Source organism: Rhinichthys klamathensis, unplaced genomic scaffold (genome assembly GCF_029890125.1).
Source record: "Rhinichthys klamathensis goyatoka isolate OS25496 unplaced genomic scaffold, OSU_Roscu_1.1 h1tg000403l_1, whole genome shotgun sequence".
NCBI classification, from domain to species: domain Eukaryota; kingdom Metazoa; phylum Chordata; class Actinopteri; order Cypriniformes; family Leuciscidae; genus Rhinichthys; species Rhinichthys klamathensis.
The window spans coordinates 158,866-179,167 of record NW_026606904.1 but is presented as its reverse complement, the minus strand read 5'-3'; the positions used below and the strand labels follow the sequence as shown (position 1 = coordinate 179,167).

The following is a 20,302-nucleotide window of genomic DNA, read 5'->3' as shown; positions in this document are numbered from 1 at the left end:
ACAGGTCTACCTGAGCCTCTCCGAACTCTCTCCAGATCAGCTGAACCACCTGGGGGTGGAGTCGCCATTCTCCCGGAAGCACAGCTCGTGATAGCTCGTCGGCCACACGGTTGAGCACGCCAGGGACATACATGGCTCGAAGCGACCTCAGACGCTTCTGACTCCAGAGGAGGAGATGGCGGGCGAGTTGCGACATGCGACGGGAGCGTAGACCACCTTGTCGGTTGATGTACGCAACGGTCGCTGTGTTGTCCGTACGGACCAGTACGTCCCTGCCCTGTAGCGACCTTTTCAAGCGGCTCAGAGCGAGATGTACTGCTAGCAACTCGAGGCAATTGATGTGCCAATGCAGTTGGGGAGCCGTCCACACCCCTGACACTGCATGCCCGTTGTACGTGGCACCCCAGCCGGTGGCAGAGGCATCTGTGAATACCACAGCATGCCTGGAGACCTGTTCCAAGGGGACTCCTGCCCGAAGGAACGAGAGGTCTGACCACGGGCTGAAGGTCTGGCGGCAGGCCAGTGTGATTGCCACCCGGTGAGTGCCGTGATGCCACGCCCATCTCGGGACTCGGCCGTGAAGCCAGTGCTGAAGCGGTCTCATATGAAGCAAGCCGAGCGGAGTTACCTCTGCTGCCGCTGCCATATGCCCCAGGAGCCTCTGAAAAAATTTCAGTGGGACCGCTGTCCTGCCTTTGAACGTGTTCAAGCAGTTCAGCACCGACTGAGCGCGCTGCTCTGTGAGGCGCGCTGTCTGTGCGACCGAATCCAACTCCATACCGAGAAAAGAGATCCTCTGCACAGGGGCGAGTTTGCTCTTTTCCCAGTTGACCTGAAGGCCCAACTGGCTGAGGTGCGTGAGCACGAGGTCCCTGTGTTCGCATAACTGATCTCGAGAGTGTGCTAGTATAAGCCAGTCGTCGAGATAGTTGAGGAGGCGAACGCCCTGTTCTCTCATGGGAACAAGGGCCCCCTCCGTGACTTTCGTGAAGACACGGGGAGACAGGGACAGCCCGAAGGGCAGGACCTTGTACTGATATGCTCGACCCTCGAACGCAAAGCGCAGAAACGGCCTGTGTCGAGGAAGAATCGAGACATGAAAGTACGCGTCCTTCAGGTCGATCGCTGCAAACCAATCTTGGGGACGGATGCATCCGAAAATGCGTCTCTGCGTGAGCATTTTGAACGGTAGCTTGTGGAGGCTCCGATTCAAAACTCGCAGATCCAAGATCGGTCGTAACCCACCACCTTTCTTGGGTACAATGAAGTAGGGACTGTAGTGCCCTGACCTCATATCGGCTGGAGGGACCGGCTCTATCGCGTCCTTCGCCAGTAGGACTGCGATCTCCGCACGCAAGACATGGGCATCGGCTGCTCTCACTGTAGTGGAGTGGATGGCCCGAAACTTGGGGGGACGCCGGGCGAACTGAATCGCATAGCCGAGCCTGATGGTCCGAATGAGCCAGCGAGACGGACTGGGGAGCGCTAACCAGGCTCTCAGAGACCGTGCAAGCGGGACCAAAGGGACTGTAGGCGTACCCGGAGTGGGGCAGCGAGGTGGAATACAGGGACGCGGCTCGGGAGGCTCTCTCTGGGAGGCGGCCCGTAGCAGGGTCTGTGTGTGCTGTGCAGCACTTACCTGGTTCCACGGGGCAGGAGGTGCAGGAGGCGGCTCGGTGGCGTTCTCGAACTGCACACTGCTGCTCACTGGCGACAGAGGAGGCGGATGAGAGTGGTGAGGATTCTGTCCCCCCACTGCTCTCCGGGTCCTCTTCGGACCCAGAGATGGTAGAAACTGCTCTTTTATTGAAATTTTGGGTACCGCTGGTTTTAAGGCCAGCGGCGGAACACAAACAAAACGAAACACAGGATTTTCCACCCGGCCCTCTTCCGGGGGAGGGAGCGATGCAGTCATCGTCTCCTGGAGAGCAGTCCCTTCCATCTCCGGGTCGCCCGTCCTAGGGCCGCTTACCCCTGGCTTTGCCGCCCCTCTTGGCGGGGGCCTGGACGGGCGGGGCGCCCTGCCTGCGACTGGCTCCACGGCGCCGCTTAGGTGGAGGCTGCTGCTGCGGCACGGGAGCAGGGGCAGACGCAGACGGACGCCCTCGGCGACGAGCAGACTGAGGTGCCGCGGGCGGCGGGGTGGAGGCAGCAGCTGGCCGCCGCGGCAGGATGTGTTTGATGGCCTCCGTCTGCTTTTGTACAGCCGAGAACTGCTGGGCGAAGTTCTCGACCGCGTCGCCGAAGAGGCCGGTCTGGGACACAGGGGAGTTGAGAAACCGGAGTTTGTCAGACTCCCTCATGTCAGCCAGACACAGCCAGAGATGGCGTTCCTGGACCACCATGGTGGACATCGCACGACCCACCGACCGCGCGGTCACCTTCGTCGCACGAAGCGCGAGGTCCGTCGCGATGCGAAGTTCCTGAAGAACTTGGGGATCATGACCACCCTCGTGCAGGTCCTTCAGTGCCTTGGCCTGATGGACCTGCAGCAACGCCATGGCGTGCATGGCAGAGGCAGCTTCCCCACAGGCCTTGTAAGCCTTGCCGGTTAAATCCGACGAGTACTTACAGGCCCGGGAAGGGAGACACGGTTCTCCACGCCAAGTGGAGTTAGGGCACAGTTGCATAGCAACGGCCCGTTCCACTGGCGGGATGCGCGTGTATCCCTTAGCTGCCCCGCCATCAAGGGTGGTGAGGGAGGAGGAGCCACCGGAACGGTTTCTGGCAGTAAAAGGTGCCGTCCACGTTCCCGTAAGCTCCTCATGCACTTCCGGGAAGAAAGGCACTGGGGTGGGTTGCTGAGAACCAGCGCGCGCCACCCCGAGATACCAATCATCCAACCTCGAGGGTTCGGGACACGGTGGAGGATTCCACACGAGCCCGACCCCGTTGGCGGCCCGGGAGAGCATGGCCATCATCTCCGGGTCCGTCTCAGGCACCGCTGGCACCCCCGAAGGAGGCAGCGGTGCCGAGTCGTCGTCCGCAGAGAAGTCTGACCCACCCTCCGATGCAGCGATCGACATCTGGTCACTGGGAGCCCCAAAGGAGACAACCGGTACACACCTCGAGGATGGTCCAGCTTTCTCCAATGGAAGCTCAACTGGCTGCGGAGCATGAGAGGGGTGAGGGCTCCTAGGGGGTTGGTTCCCCGAAGGAGACGCGCTCACCGTGATCCTCAGGTCACCCGCGCCCCCGCCCGAAGCAACCCTCTGAGGAGGATTGGAACGAGGCAGAGGCACGGGGACTCCGCCCCTTTGCAGGAACAGGAGTCTCGACCGTAGCTCCGCGATGGTCATCTTCCCACAATGGGTACATGACTCATCCACAAACGCTGCCTCAGCGTGTTCAATGCCCAGACACACGAGGCAGCGTTTGTGACCATCCTGTGAGCCCAGGTAACGACCGCATCCAGAAACACACAAATAGAAAGTCATCTTTTTCTTTTTAAAAGACGCTCTCTATTTGTGTAAGCTCTTTTAGGGACTACTCTCACTGGTGCTGAAACACGCAGGGGAACAGTCACTGCGAACACAGACAGGAATGTGCACCTGTCTGTGCGCGATCTCTCTCTCTCTCTCTCGCTGTCTTACCAGCTGTGAAAACAGCTTTTGAGCGCTCGTACGGCGCACCTTACCAGCTGTTACAACAGCTTTTTGGTTTTGCTCAATACCACAGACAGGAGAGAGAAAAAGACGACTGTTCGCGCTGCCGTGCTGTAACGCCCGCACCGGGAAGGAGAGGTCCAAAGAAGAGGCTCGTAGTCACACTCTGTAGGATTAAACATGAAGCGTTTGGCTCCGAAGCAAAAAGCTAGCGTGCAATCATAACAGCTGCTGTTAAATACCCGCGCTGACGAGGACGCGCAGCTGATGCAAATGATTGCATGCCAATGTGCATTGGCTTGTTTTAGTTTCACTCGAAGTAGATTGGCCTCTCTAGCGAGATTCCTATTGGTCAGTCTGACCTACGTTGTAGTGACTGACCGATAGGGAACACATTGTTACTCACCGCTATGACTACACACACATATGCCTAGGTCCAAATACATAAAAAAGTTGCTCACTTACATTATAGCGGCATTTTCCGGGCTTTCCTCTGTGCAAAGTTGTCGATTAAATCCTTAAGATCCAGATGGCGCGCACGGGCATTCTCAATTGACAGTATGGCAAGTCCAGAGAGACGACTCTGTCCCATTCAACTCCTGAGATAGCTTTTTATCAGTTTCAGTTTTGAAAAAGAACGCTCTGCAGAGGCCACTGTCACTGGGATGGTCAGAAAAAGCATGAAAGCAGTGCAAACCTCACCGAAACTCGCAGTGATGCAGCTGTTCTCGACGATCAGCATCTTCGTCAGCTGTTGCACTGTTTTCATTTGTGAGATACGGTCTTTCAAGCATGAACAGAATGATAACAATTGCATTGGGAAATCAGTGGTAATGTCATCTCTGTAAATCTCCACCAGCCTGTTTGCTTGCAAAAATAGTTCATCATCTGTTGCAGTGCAAAGAGTCTCGGGCAGTAAAACTTTGAAATTGTCAACTGTTGATCGTAAACCGGCGAATCTCTGGGTCAACTGAGAGATGACAATATCAAGGCAGGCATTAAACACATGGACGTGAAAGTAAGACTCAGCATCTGCTAAACGTTCATCTTGACACAGCTCATCAAAATGCGCTTTCACTTTTCTCAACCGAGTGTTCTCAAATGTCTTGCTCACTCCCCACTTCTCTGAAAAGCTCTTCGCTGTTTGTTTGGCATCTTCAAAATTTTCTCGTAACGCAGTTAGGTCTCTGATGGCGCTGTTCAGTAGCTGGACTGCTGTAGCCAGATCCATGTCTTGGGATTGTAGAAGTTTTGATATCACATTAGTTCGTTCCAGGATTTTGCTTTGGAGGACAACAAGACAAACAAATGAGAATTTCTCAATTGCCTGTTTCAACGATGCAGCCTCGTCCCGTTCATCTTTCTTACTGCTTGTCAGTGAAAGTTTTGCCAATGCCTTCATCACAACACTGTACCGATATCTCAGAGCGGTTACTGCGTTATTGTGTTATGTTGGAGTCATTGTTTGTGTCGTCACTGTGTGTTTTATTTGAGAGCATTGCCCATCTCTTTATGCTGTGCCCAAAGAACACATAAATGCGCTCAACAATGTCAAAGAACTGTCTTACTTCTTGTATCTTCACCGCATCATTAAGGATGAGATTCAAATTGTGTGAGGCACAGTGTACATACACGGCAGTTGGCTCCTTGGCAGCTATCCTTGCTTGGACACCACTGTATATGCCGCGCATATCTGCGGCACTGTCGTACCCTTGCCCTCTGCACTTGGAAAGGTCTAAGCCGTTGTCCTCCACAGACGCAACAATCTCCCGAGTAAGCTCGCTGGCCGATGAGTCGTTAACTTCACCACTATTCGCGTTGCGAATGATGCGAATTGGGCGGCGCGTTTGCCGCGAATGTCTTCCGCGCAAGTTGAAAAGTTTGAACTCGAGCGAATGTTCAAGCGTCTAACTAGACGCGATAGACGCTTATTTGACGCTCTATTCGCGTTCGGTGTGAACACACCATAAGAGTTAAGAGCCCAACTAATGGAAACACTAATCACTGTTATGGTGACTTCAAATGAAAGAGTTAAACCTCTGTTAATTCTCAATGTACAAAACTTCTGAAAACTTCTAAAACTTCTGTAGAAGTCTGACAGAAATAAAGTCAGTCTGGTTAGTAATAAGTGAAGCTGGTAATGCTGTTTGTGGAGTTGTTTAATCCTCCTCTGCTGATATCTTCAGAGATTTAATGTCTTCAGTTGATTTCATCTAAGACTCTGGCTGAAGTCAGTTGTAATAGGGTTTCTCTTTTCTTTAGTCATTCTGCTTGTTAACAGCAGGTGTTCATCACTAATGCTCAATCATCCCTTAATTAATCAGTTAATTATCTCATTAACTTTACCACTTTTAACACTCTTTAGATTGGGACAATATGTACTCTGAGCAGTGTTGATTTAACACTGGGAATTTTTCTGTGTTCCTGTAAGGCAGTGGTTCCCAAACCTGTCCTGGCGACCCCTCAACACTGCGTGTTTTCTTTGTCTCCCTAATCAAACACACCTGATTCAACTCATTAGCTCATAATCACATGGGTTAATGAGCTGATGAGTTGAATCAGGTGTGTTTGATTGGGGAGACAAAGAAAACACGCAGTGTTGAGGTGTCGCCAGGACAGGTTTGGGAACCACTGCTGTAAGGTGTAGTAATCATGAAGACATTGATTAGCTTGTTCAGGTGAGTTTGATTAGGGTTGTAGGTAAACTCTGCAGGAAAGTGGATCTTCCGGGCCGCGATTTTTTTTTTTTGCAGGGTGGTAGGGGAAGACTCGTTAATATTCATTGGGGAACTGATCCCTGATTGGCTCGCCGTGACGCATCTCTAATGAGGTGTGATAGAGAAAACAGACATCGTCTCCTTCGTGACAACAGACACTTTCGCGAAGGTAAGGCATACCCGTCAACATTTGGTTATCCAAATCCGGAAGATTTGTGCGGAGACCGCTCACGAACTTCGCAAACTTCTGTATCTTTGCGGGGACACCGTCTTGATCTGCCACGTCAATCTGAGTGACGTGTGACAGCGAACCAATTGCGGATCAGTTCCCCAATGAATATTAATGAGTCTTCCCCTACCACCCTGCAAAAAAAAAATTCGCTTCCGGGCCAGAGTTGAGGACCCCTGTCATAGAGTCTATCCTAACGAGCTGAGGATCTGAATCAGGTGTGTTAAATAAGGGAGACATACACAATATGCAGAGCAGTGGCTCCCGAGGACTGGAGTTGAGAACCACTGCCCTAAAGACAGTTAGGGATGTGGAAATCATGGAAGAGAAACTGTCAAACTCAAACTTCATGTCCGAACTGGTATGTATGTTAAGTCTAGGGTAATGAAACTCAATTCAATTTTATTGGGGGGCTTGCAGTGAATTTGATCTGAAACTTCTCAAGTGTGATCACACTAGGGGTGGAACGGTACACAGAAGTAACGGGTCAGTTCAGACATCACGGTTCGGTACGAGTTCGGTACAGTGGAGAGAAAAGCAAATGACGAGTTGGACTGTTGACGAGGCCACAAAAAGGATGATGACCTTCCTCCTAGACCATGGCCTTTCCAGGCAGTATAACTTTCTGGGCCGAAATGGGAAGGGAGAGTTCAAGGCCTTAAAACTGTATGAAGTAACATATGGTAGGTACGCATGTGGATAATGTTTTAAGTTGTACCAAGGTGTCACAATACCCTAACATTATAAACATGTCGATTTTAAATATTGTGAATGGGGCGTTTGTTGTCCTGGCTGAGCAGTGTGTTCGCACATGTCTCTCAGTTGCGTAGCTTGTGTTCAAGAGAATGTGTGTATTTCTAATAATAATCTTAATTTATATAGCGCTTTTCTTAACATAGTTGTCTTTACAGTCCTGGCTGAGAGTTGTGTTGGCACATATGAAGTAAGTGACCGTTATATTTGTTTCTTGAAAGAGGCTTAATGAAAAACGCTCATTTGAGGTGGAAATAAACTAATTCTGTCTGTGACAGTGAGGGAACACTGTGCAAAAGCATGTTGTTTTAAATTTTAATTTAATAAAAGCGTAATTAATTGTATTACTGGTCTCTTTGTTATAGCTTGTTTATTAACCCAAGGTGTTTAGGTCTGTGGGACCCTTTTTCAATGTTTGCAAAAAGAAAAAGTTATGGTATATATTATTTCTTCTAACTCAAACTCATTGGCCCTGGCTCATTTTCTGTGAAGAACATAAAAAAGAACTTATTTTCAATGACTGCACATGGTACACCCTCCTACACAACTATTACATTAATTGTTGGTGCTATGAAACTTAACTGTGTCCTCCTCCTAACTAGGCCTGCTGTGTGTCTTGTCTGTGTGCGCAAATGTTGTCTTTCTGCACCTGCTATTCCCACACAAAGTTACAAAATTGTTACATTTCAAGCACTTTCACCTGTTCTGATTAAGTTATAAGAAATGAGCACCAATAATGATCAAAAATCTTGTTTCTATTTTTTTAATATATATAATTGAATTTCCTTGTTTTCTCACAAAAAAAAAAAGATCATATGATCATAATTGTGATCTCACAGGGGTAAATGGTGAATATGAACCATAAGTTATGTATATAACATTGGTAATATTGAGCTAAAGTAAACATCTGTTAAATATTTTTACATAAATTGTTATGGCTGATTTAAAAGCCTAATAATGTGGTGGGTCCACCAGACCCGGGAATATTGGCTGTGTAAACAAAACTATTAACATACAAGGGTTAAAGAACTGTATGGGCTGACTGTAAAATAAGCCCCAAAAATGAATTTGTTTGCCCATAATAATAACGGTTATTACCCATATGGGTAGAATAGCAGGGACCCATAATCAGCCCACATGGGGCCCAGCTAGTGTGGGCCCCAGATGGGAGAAACCTGGCTTGCCCATGTGGGTTTTAGCTAGGGCCCATGTGAAGCCCACCTTCAGCCCATCTGGGCTTGCCCACATGGGGCCACCATGGAACCCCCGGACAAAATTAACTGGGCCCCATCTGGGCAGCCCAGATAGGGCCCACTCACCAGCCCATATCCAACCCTTATGGGCCCCTCATCGGTGTGTTGACAGGGTTCCATTGAAAATGAATGACTTCCGGTAGTTTGGAAGCTCAAGTCGGCGACGGTGTGAACGTACAGTTAGGACTTAGGAGGTACAATAGCAATATGTTAAATTAATTAAACTCAATAAGATAAAATTCACAAATACCCAACAAATGATTAAATGATAATTCAAATATGGTTAAAATTTAATTAAACATAAATTAGAAATTTGAATTAATAAAGTGCATTTTTAACTCTGTTACATGCACATGCATTCTGTACTCAAATATTGAGTAGGCTACCTAAATGGTTCATATTTTTACATCTGCCCCTTTCGCTTTACTTTTAAAATTACATCTGAGTATGTAAACCTGACACAATTTGTGTGTTAAAATGACTTACACATTTATTGTGTTAAATTTGACACAACATGTTTTGTCCCTAAGCACACTCACTAACATGTGTTATTTTTAACACATCTCTTTTTAGAGTGTGGCCATAACCACTGACTGCCTGTAGTCCACATTATTCATTCACTCAGGCCAGATTTACCCACAGACCATTTTAATGCCTCAGACAAAGTTTAAAGCTTAATGATAAGGCTTTGATGATATGTTAAAGGATTTAGTTATTTCAGTCGTCGCTGCTTCACCTGATGGAATCACAGCGCCTCCTATTGAAGACAAACAGCGTCACAGGATTCAGAGCCACTGTTGAAAGTGAAAGGAACATTTCAATACGGACATTCTGTGCAAGCTCCTTTCTGACGGAAGACATCTTACATCGACTGTTTGTGATCGTATCGGTAAGTTTATATTCATGTCAATGTATATTTAACAAATTCATTGTAAGCTACTGAAAGTATATGTGAAATCTTAAATACATAATAGGACATGTTACAGAAATGTTTTTGTTTTAAGGTTTAGGTCTCCATATGCTTTCGGTTTTGGGTAATACTAACGTAAAACGAACCAGAACTTTAATCGGCCTATTTGCCTATACGGTTTTGTGATCCTTTAAAATATAAGGTTATACAAAATTAAACATGGGACGAGATTAACATGACATCGAGAGCATAAACAGCTGTGCTAATAAATGACATCAACAAACAACGCTGACGAAACCTAAAGTCTAGAAAAAGTAAATATAAAAATAATTTATAAAAAAGATTATGAATTATGTAAATCTCAAGCTTATGGAAGGTTAAAAAATCTGTTAGTTGGCCTTTATATTGAACAGACTACTGCATATGGGTTGTATATAACTTCAACATGAGTATAAGGCTTTCTCTCTCTCTCTCTCTCTCTCTCTCTCTCTCTCTCTCTCTCTCTCTCTCTCTCTCTCTCTCTCTCTCTCTCTCTCTCTCTCTCTCTCTCTCTCTCTCTCTCAGGGGTGTAACGGTTCACAAAATTCACGGTTCGGTTCGATACGATACACTTGTGTCACGGTTCTGTTCGGTACGATTCGGTACGTTTCCGATACAGCAATAAGAAAGAAATTTCCTTGATTTAATTTTTTTTATTATATTTTTATTAATACTAACATCATAAAGTATGCTATTTTTTAACTTTGAGCAATGATGGAGCTATACTTGACTTTTCTTAGGAGCTTATAAAACAAAACAGCTCCTTGGACAAAATTAAATGTAATATTGTAGTAGTTATAAACAAAGGTTTATTTTAGTTCAGATTAACATTTGAGGGCAGCAATTGTATTCATAATGTCAAAATAAAACCGACGTAATGTTACTTGAAAGCATTATAGCCTACAATTCCTGCCAAACTCCCATGGTTACAGTTAGTAGTGTTACTACAGTAAATCCATGATGAATGTTGCAGATCTGTGGACACTGGATAGTTCATTCATGGCATAATGTTTCTTCCTGGTTTCCACGTCACCGTTGTTTGATCCGTTAATAACGGAGAAATGCGAATGTTTCTCACTAGATCTCGCAGCGATGTTATTACTTCAGTGGCGAATTCAAGTGTTTTCTTTACTGGATTTGGCTGTGTAGTAACAGTGCTGATGATCAAGATCGGCCTGCGTTGGTCCAAACTGATAAACGGTCCGTCAACCACACAATAATCCCAGCCAGTACAGCCATGTGGGGCCCACATGGGTTTGACGTGGGCTATCTAACTGGGACCCAGCCAGTTTTGCTCCCGGTTTCCATGTAGGCCCCACATGGGTTTGCCCAGATGAAGTGAACACTGCTCAGTGTGCACACTACAGGCTGTAAAATGTAACACTGATCAGTGTTGGAGTTAATGAGATAATTAAGTGATTGAATATGATTGAGCATTATTGAAGACAACTAAAGCAGAATCACTGAAGGAGAAAATTGTAAGCCACCGGTATGGCGATCATTGTTTGCTTTAGTTGGGCTTTTGACCCTTATGTTATTAACTTTAGATTTTGTTTGGCTGTTGTTTCTGACTTATAACTGACAGATAAAAAAACAAAAGTGATGTAATGGTGTTGGTTATATTATGACAATCATCATTTCAACTTTATGTTTGTGATTAATGCTGTTGGGTTACAGCATAATTGTGATACTGCATAAATATCCAGAATTTTAGATATACTATAAAGTATTTCTTAAAAGTTGTTTAAAAAAAATCTTTCTTTTAGGCACACACAAACGTCAAGATTCAGTCAATGCATCTCAACAATGGTGACGAGCAGAATATTCAATTAGGAAAAGTAAATTACATAGACAATTCAGATCATAATTTATTCATACCGCAATGCATGATGGGAGCCATTAATGAGCTGTGATTAGTGGCAGCCACTGCAACATGCATTATTATTATCACCATTGTTGAGATTCACCGGCTGATTATTGATGTCTGTGTTTCTAAATAATTTCATTTGAAAGTATTTTGATCAGAACAATGTTTATGAAATATTTTAGATTAAAAAAAAAAATACTGATAATCATACGCTGTAGAATCACAAAGCGCTGTTAACAAGTTAAACCAGATAATCTCAATAAGTATCGTTTTTCAGATCACAGCATGATTATGCCAAAACATAACCAACACAACCAGATCACACTTTTCTTTGTTCATTTGACTGTTATAAATCAATAACAGCAGACAAACAAAATTTAAAGTGAAAGTATAAGTGTCAAGAGCAACTAAAGCAAACACTGATCGCCATAACGGTGGCTTACAATTTTAGATTTTCTCCTTCAGTGATTCTGCTTGTTAACACCAGGTGTTCATCAATAATGCTCAATCATCACTAAATTAATCACTTAATTATCTCATTAACTTTAACACTCTTGAGTGTTAATTTAACACTCATATCTGCGTCATATCTTCCATCTGAAAGCAGGTGAGGGTGATTTACTACTAATCAAGGAACCGGTTTTACTGATGAAATGCGCATAACAATGTCATGCGATATATCGCCCAGCCCTAGTTCTGATCACCCCTACATGATGATTATATTCTAATCATCAATCAGTTTATAGATTCTGATTGCATTTTCTCTTGGTGTTCTCAACATAACAATCTGATACAACTGAGCAGAGAAAAACTGATGTTAAAAAATCAAGAGCCCAACTAAAGCAAACACTTATCACCATAATGGTAAGTAACATCAAACCAAACTATTATTTTCAATAATCATATGTTGATTTCAATAATCAACATTTTAACCTCTGTTAATTTTCAATAAGAACTTCTGCAGACGTCTGACAGAATTAAAGGCAACCTGGTTGGTAATAAGTGAAGCTGGTAATGCTGTTTGTGGAGTTGTTTAATCAGATCTTGAGAGATTTCGTGTATTTTATCTTCAGTTGATTTCATCTAAGGCTGTGACTGGAAGTAGCTCTTGTGTTTCTCTTTTCTTCAGTGATTCTGCTTACTAACACCAGGTGTTCATCAATAATGCTCAATCATATTCAATCACTTAATTATCTCATTAACTCCAACACTGATCAGTGTTACATTTAACAGCCTGTAGTGTGCACACTGAGCAGTGTTCACTTCATCTGGGCAAACCCATGTGGGGCCTACATGGAAACTGGGAGCAAAACTGGCTGGGTCCCAGTTAGATAGCCCACGTCAAACCCATGTGGGCCCCACATGGCTGTGCTGGCTGGGAACGAGTGGTTTCATTCCGCTTACATTACATTTGCAGTAGTAACTGAGTTATGGTCTGGCAAAGCTTCATAGAAAAATCATTTCCAAAGGGGTGTCACCAACGGACGTCGCTCAAATGCCTCTGGGCGCAATTGGATAGACCTAAAACCAATCAGAGCGATGAAGGAGATGACGTATGCAGAGCGACGTTCGTCTGTTATAGAACAACTTGAATAAATGAGCAGACACTGATTAGCTACTTGCTCTACGTTTATTTTAAATTAACAGCAAGACAACTACAAGTGAATGTGCTTTCCATTAAATAAATCACACACAGTAAACAAAACATTGAAAAAAACTTTGCAATTTAGACGCGCAAACTGGGTGCCGGTGCGGTGAGACGTACATGCTCGGGCAGATTCGGCTTGAAGTCGTTCATCCTCGGACGCGTCGCCGCGCGCGCTGGTACAACAAAAGCCGTGCACACAGCCAAGCAAAATGGGGCCAAAACTTCAGTGGGACCCAGCACTTCACCACACCGGTGTAAATTTTTTTGCCACAAAAGCCGGCGGCACCGCCACCCCGGTTCCCTTTAGGTAGGGAACTAAAGGCACCGGGGTAGCGGTGCCACCGGCTTGGGCCCGTAATCGCTGCTCGCAGCTATATTTACATTTTTTTTTCATTTAATTAATATTGCTATTAATTATTTCTTTCTTTTAATTTTATATTACATTTCATTATTTAGACCTAACATGGAACCTTCAATAGGACTAGCCCAAAATTAAAAGAAATAAATAATAAATAGCAATATTAATTAAATGGAAAAAATTTAGCACAAGTAAAATTGAAAAAAGTTGAGAAAAATGCAACTATCCATTGATAATGTAACTGGAAAAACAAGAAAAATGAATATCTGGTTTCAATTTTTCTTTTTTGCATTTGCATTGTATTGTCTGAAAACTGAATTGTGAAGCGTTACACTAGGGCTGGGGTAAACGATTATTAATCAAACGATTAGTCTGTCGATTATTTTATCGATTAGTCGACTAATCTAACGACTAATTGAACGATTCTTTTTTGTAACATGGAAATTGCAGGAGTGCACATTCAAGCCACAACAATTTTGATCTGGTTCTTACGGAGTATCTACACTGTAAAATGTTTGGTCGGCTACTCAAATGAGCCCTATCACACTTGGATGTGGTGCTCATTTTAATGTTTTCAGTGCTCATAAAAAACATCCGGACTGATTTTTCGGTTTTGTTGACGGGGGTGGGGTTTACATGCGCTTCATAAGGAACACACGCACATTTGCACACACACGCAAGGTCTCTCGCTCTCTCTCTCTCTGCCGCGCGCTACACGGTTTGGAGCTCGCGAGCTCTAGACTCCGGGAGATTTTAACTAATTTGCGGGCATCAGGGAGCCGCTATCAATATGCGGGAGACTTGGGATGTCAACTCCATTTGACAAAGAGCGCAAATAACGACACATTTACGTTTGGGACTAAATTTGAAGTATTCCCATACCTTTGATGATTTAGTGCGAGCTGTTTTTTTTAGGACTTTTTCTTTTGATGTGACTTTTGCATGGCTTTGTTGTGAATTCGGTTGCTGTTTCGTCCTCGATTCTGCAATGTTTCGGTCTCCCACGTGTGTGTGGCGAGCTGTACCGCCGGGAACGGTGCAAAAAAATAAATACATAAATAAAGAAGCGTCGACAAAAAAATATGACGTCGACGAAATTTTGACGTCGAAGCGTCGACGTCATCGACGCGCCGCTACAGGCCTACGTTACACGGACCTCGAAGCTACTTCCATTCACAAATACTCTCTGTTGCCTCATGGGATAGTAAAGTGTTCATCGAATGTGTAATGAAGATCAGCTGGTAGAGAGCTGTGCAAGTAAACCTCAATAGGCACACTATCGACTGATGTGACAGACTATGGTCTTTAGCCTCCTTGTTATTCGCACGTCTCGCGCTGACGACCAGAGTTTGAGTCCCGCTCGGAGTGGGGCTGGTTTGGACAGGAGGAGTAACAAATGCACACTTCATAATCTCAGTCAAGAAGTGGGTCAACCGGGAACTTTCTGCCCACTCTTTTATTAGTACTGTGAATTCAGACATACTACTTTTGTTACATACTGCTTTTTGCCTACTATATAGTAGGGAAGACATTTTGGATGCAGCCAAGAGGTGCAAAGGAACAGGACAAACAGGAACTAAAAACACTTACACATAAAAGTCACAAGAAAGTGGAGCATGAGAACAGGAGCATAACAAAAACACTTATACTGTGCAGAGGTGGAAAGTCCAGGGGTCAGAAAGTAAAAGTCCTGCCACATTTTTATTCCACCCACAGCAAAAACTCCAGTGTTAAATGAACTTTACTGGGAGTTTATTTGGATCCAGACTCAAGAGTGTTAAAGTTAATGAGATAATTAAGTGAATAATTGAGTGATGATTGAGCATTATTGAAGACACCTGATGATAACAAGCAGAATCACTGAAGGAGAACGTCACATTTTTTAAGTCACCATTATGGCGTTCGGTGTCTGCTTTAGTTGGACTCTTGACCCTTAAATCATTAACTTTAGATGTTGTTTGGCTGCTGTACATGAGTTATAACAGCCAGATGAACAACAAGGAAAGCTGATATGCTGGGCGAGGTTATGTTTTGACATAATCATCATTTGTCACAAAACTCATTTGTAGAGTTTAACCTTTTGATTACACAGTAAAACATTTTCAGAAATTTAAATATCCAAAAGGTTTCTTAAAAGCTGTTCTATTATAAATACTATATGGGCACACACAGACATCAAGAATCAGCCTGTGATTCTCAACAATGGTGACAATTATATAGCATGTTGCAGTGCATTCTGGGTGCCACCAATCAAAACTCATTCATGGCTCCCATCATGCAATGCGGTATGAATAAATTATGATCTGAATTGTCTTAGTAATTTCCTTTTCCTAATTGAATATTCTGTTTGTCACCATTGTTGAGATTCATACACTGAATCTTGATGTCTGTGTGTGCCTAAAAGAAAGATTTTTATTTCTCAGAACAACGTTTAAGATATCATTTGGTTTATTTTGAAAAATCTGGATCTAATGTTATAGAATCACTGTGTGACTGTTATGATCATTTTACATTTAAGTCAGAAAGTAGGCTTTAAATGAGTTCAGTGATTCAGGTCAAATGATGATTATGTCTAAACATGATCTAGAACATCTGATCTGATCTGATCTCTTTGTTCATCCAGCTGTTAAAACAGCCAAACAAAATCTTTATTTACACATTTAAAGGTCACCTGCCCAACTAAAGCAAACACTGATCACCATAACGGTGACTAAAATATAGATTTTCTCCTTCAGTGATTCTGCTAGTTAACATCTGGTGTCTTCAATAATATCTCAATCATCACTCAATTATTCACTTAATTATCTCATTCACTTTAACACTCTTGAGTCTGGATCCAAATAAACTCCCAGTAAAGTTCATTTAACACTGGAGGTTTTGCTGTGGGTGGAATAAAAATATGGCAGGACTTTTACTTTCTGACCCCTGGACTTTCCACCTCTGATACTGTATTAATACAAAGTTCTGTCTTGAAACTCGAGATGGCAAGTCAAGTCATCTTCATTTATATAGCGCTTTTAACAATGGATTGTTTCAAAGCAGCTTTACATAGATAAACATATAATTTAAGGTAACAGAGATTGTTTTACAATTGTTTAGATTGTTAAGGTAACAAACTACTTGTCTTGCCTATAAATTTTGATAAAGAATTTTGTTTTATTTTATCACTTCGGGGTACGCGAACCGAAATTCACAACTCACAACATTCACAAATGGCACAAGCTGATTGGTCTTTAGCTCAATCTGCTAGCATCTCATCGTTATCTCTGGCCAGTGATGGAGTACTCGAGTCCTGGACTCGGACTCGAGTCCTTATTCTCTGGACTCGAGTCCGACTCGAGACTCCATTCTCTGGACTCGTGACTCGACTTGGACTCGCGGACTGATGACTAGTACTTGGACTCGGACTCGAGAATATATAAAATCGGACTTGAGCATTCATGTCAAGTCAAGTCATCTTCATTTATATAGCGCTTTTAACAATGGATTGTTTCAAAGCAGCTTTACATAGATAAACATATAATTTAAGGTAACAGAGATTGTTTTGGCTTTATAGCGGTTCTTGAATAATTAGATTTCCAGCTAAAGTTAATTTTGATTGATTCACCTCCGTCGAAATGATCAGACTTTAAACGCGAACCTGTGATTAACGCTGACGGCGTTCACATGCACATTCAGAATTGATTCTATAGTTATGTGCTTTTGAAAATATGTGCGCAGGTTTGTAATTCCATACAACCCATGCCTAAACAAACTACTTGTCTTGCCTATAAATTTTGATACAGAATTTTGTTTTATTTTATCACTTCGGGGTACGCGAACCGAAATTCACAACGCTTTATCTGTAGAGTGGGAAAGGGATCCTCCATAGGGAGAGGATAGTTGACACTTCAGCACTGCATTGTCATCGGGTCCAGGCGGATCTCCTTCGTCAGATCTGGATACGGCCTGGATCCGGCAGGCTGCGGGAAAACCTCGGGATAAACAAAGACATATTAGCGTAGATGCCATTCTTCTCATGATGTAACGAGTACATCAAGATTTAAGGGAAGTGTTCCCAGTTCCGGCTGACCTAATCTATGCAGCCTAACATTGAATTATAGAAGTCTATTCATCAAATGAATGACGTTGTTTCTGACTAAATAGGTTATAAAAATTTGATATAAGATGTTACACTTTTCCTGTTTCGGGGTCCAAGACCGGCCGTGATCTATTTTTTCCCTCACAGATACTGCTACCGCTCGCTCTCCTTGCTTGACAACACACTCACTGACGTCAATCACTTTACGCTGCATTCTCGTGAGAGAAATAACGTAACACTCATTTAACACTAGATAAGTTCCTCTTCATCTAATCAGAAATTTTGATTTTGGCTCGCTTTGCAGCAGCTGACCACTAAGGAGCGAATGTACAGTGACGTGACATAACTGCCAGATTTAAACTGTGCTTTCGTGCTATGGCTGGCGCTGAGCCAAAGTCGGACGCGCTCAGCGCTTAATCTCGTTTATCATACAATAACACAATTATGTTTATTTTAGCTAACAAACTAGATGGCGACCTTGACTATGTCACACATCGCAACCACTCTTTTCCTGCAGACTAACAACTGCTTATAAAAAAAAAAAAAAAAAAAACTTTCCTGAAAATCCTTGCTTATCTGGCTTATGCTACTCCGAGCAATGTCTGAACTTTATATTTTGAGCACTTCTTGCGTTGTTTTTGTCTATTCACGATGTCTCGCTTGGTTTAGTCCTCAGTTGTAAGTCGCTTTGGATAAAAGCGTCTGCTAAATGACTAAATGTAAATGTAAATGTTATAGCACTGCATTTTCTGTTTTTTTGCCGCAGTTACATTGGGATTTAGTTTGCTTTTCAAAATTTCAAAATTGTTTTTCTTTTACCATATTCGTCAAGAAGAATGCATTTCTCCTCCTCTGTCCAATTAGGCTTTCTTTTTTGTTTTCTTTATCCATTCCAGTTGACTGATCATCCAAAAATGTATTTAAACAATTAAATAAATATAATTGTGCCACAGCTAGTTGACAATGATTTGAACTAAGGTCAAAGCCAATTCTAGTGATATCATACACATTTCTAGCTGCAAGAAAGAGTGCCTGAAAAATGTTGCTTGATTTGGCTTAAGTGTATATAATTTCGACTCGGACTCGAACACGGGACTCGAGAGTCGACTCGGACTTGAACTCAGGTAGTGACTCGACTTGGACTCGACTCTGACTCTTCTTTGGTGACTCGGACTTGGACTCGGACTCGAACACTGGGACTCGAGACTCGACTCAGATTCGACAGTTGGTGACTCGACTACAACACTGTCTCTGGCACAGCTGATTGGTTGTTGTTGTATCAGCAGTCAAAGAGCTTTTTTTTAGATAACTATAATAGCCAAACGTACAAACTGAATAGCTTATCACTGCAGTGCTCACATTTACGTCTCACTTTCTATTTACAGATTTCAATGTTATTTTACTACAATGTTATTAGTTAACAGGGTGACTGAGGCTGAAATTCGGCCCTGGACAAATCCAGCCCATCCGGCCCACGAGTGAACCTGTGAATGTTTTGTTTGTTTTTAGGTCCTCAAATTTGTAAAACAGAAACAAATAATTTACAGAAATCAAATGTAATAATCATGTTGATCTTTCCTGCTTCAATTGGCCTATTTGTATTGTATAACCCTGCAATGTTTTTGTTGGTGTTTAGTGTTGGTGAATACATCTTGGAGAAAGTGTTGTTGAAGAAGCAAACAGAGACCATGAAATATCAGGTGAACAACACTTTTACTACTTTAACAAGCATATGTACAGTAGGTGTTTAATCTAACATCAATTGTGTTGTTCTGCGTTTTTAGAGCTTTGAGAACACAGAGGTGAGAGGAGAAGGAGATGATGTTGATGAAGATCTCCGGTTGCTGTTGATCGGTAAAACCGGATCCGGGAAAAGCGCCACAGGAAACACCCTCTTTAATGATCGAGTGTTTGAATCAGTAATGAGCTCTTCATCTCAATAGCAGACAGAGCTGGAGAACCACTCCAATTAAAGCTCGTCCCATGTTCTGCATTGTCTTTTCATCAGATTGACTTAGAATTATCAACTTTTCTAAAGTTGGTCATTTCACTTAACCCATCTGTAATGATAAAACACTAATTCCAGAGGTTAATGACACAATATCCTCAAAATCAGGAAATAATAGTACCCCAAACTAACACATACAAGACATAAAGTGCTGTCACCATCACACACACTCATACTAGACACACATATGTTAACTGTTCATTTTCAATGTTCATTTTTCTTTATATTATTGCTAAAAGATTTAAATTTTAAATAAGATTTTAAACTTCCCATTTTCCGGTAGCTTCTACCTAATTTTACATGGTCTCCCAACCAGTTTCAAAGCACGTCTTGTTCATTATTCATTAGAATTTAACAAGGTCAGCTGGGTTGTTTTGTTTCATTATCATTATTTTGCTTCAGCTTGCTCTAGCAGGCCAATAATGGAAAGACAGACACAGTTACCATCCCTTCCTCTGCTCAAGCAGTCTCTCTCACTATAAATAAATAATCTTTTTCAACAGCCTTCTAAGGCTGTAACTTAGACATAATGTAATATTAAATTAATTACAATAACCTTTGACCATTCACCTTGTTATCCAGACTTTTCTCAAATCTACAAGAGCTGTCTTCATCTTTAGCCACCACCATGTCTAACGACCTTCAGGAGTTAAAACTATGTCATAGACCTATTAGTTCAAAATCAACACTATGATTTTCCTTGCCCATAAGGCAAACCAGTACATAAAAGTTTTGCTACTGTCTCCACAACAACTAATGGGAATCACTTCATGGCCTCAGCTGGCTCTTGAAAGCCCATTTCTGTTAGCCCTTTATCTATAATCTCCATCAGGG

General features: G+C 43.1%; 1 long non-coding RNA gene across 1 annotated transcript; it reads left to right on the top strand.

Annotated features, from left to right (window-relative positions):
• Nucleotides 1-9,353: 9,353 nt before the first annotated feature.
• LOC130070355 (uncharacterized) lies at nt 9,354-19,390 on the top strand. Its single transcript, XR_008803869.1, has 3 exons — nt 9,354-9,446; nt 19,097-19,160; nt 19,245-19,390. It is a non-coding gene; the product is annotated as an uncharacterized LOC130070355 (long non-coding RNA).
• Nucleotides 19,391-20,302: the final 912 nt, after the last annotated feature.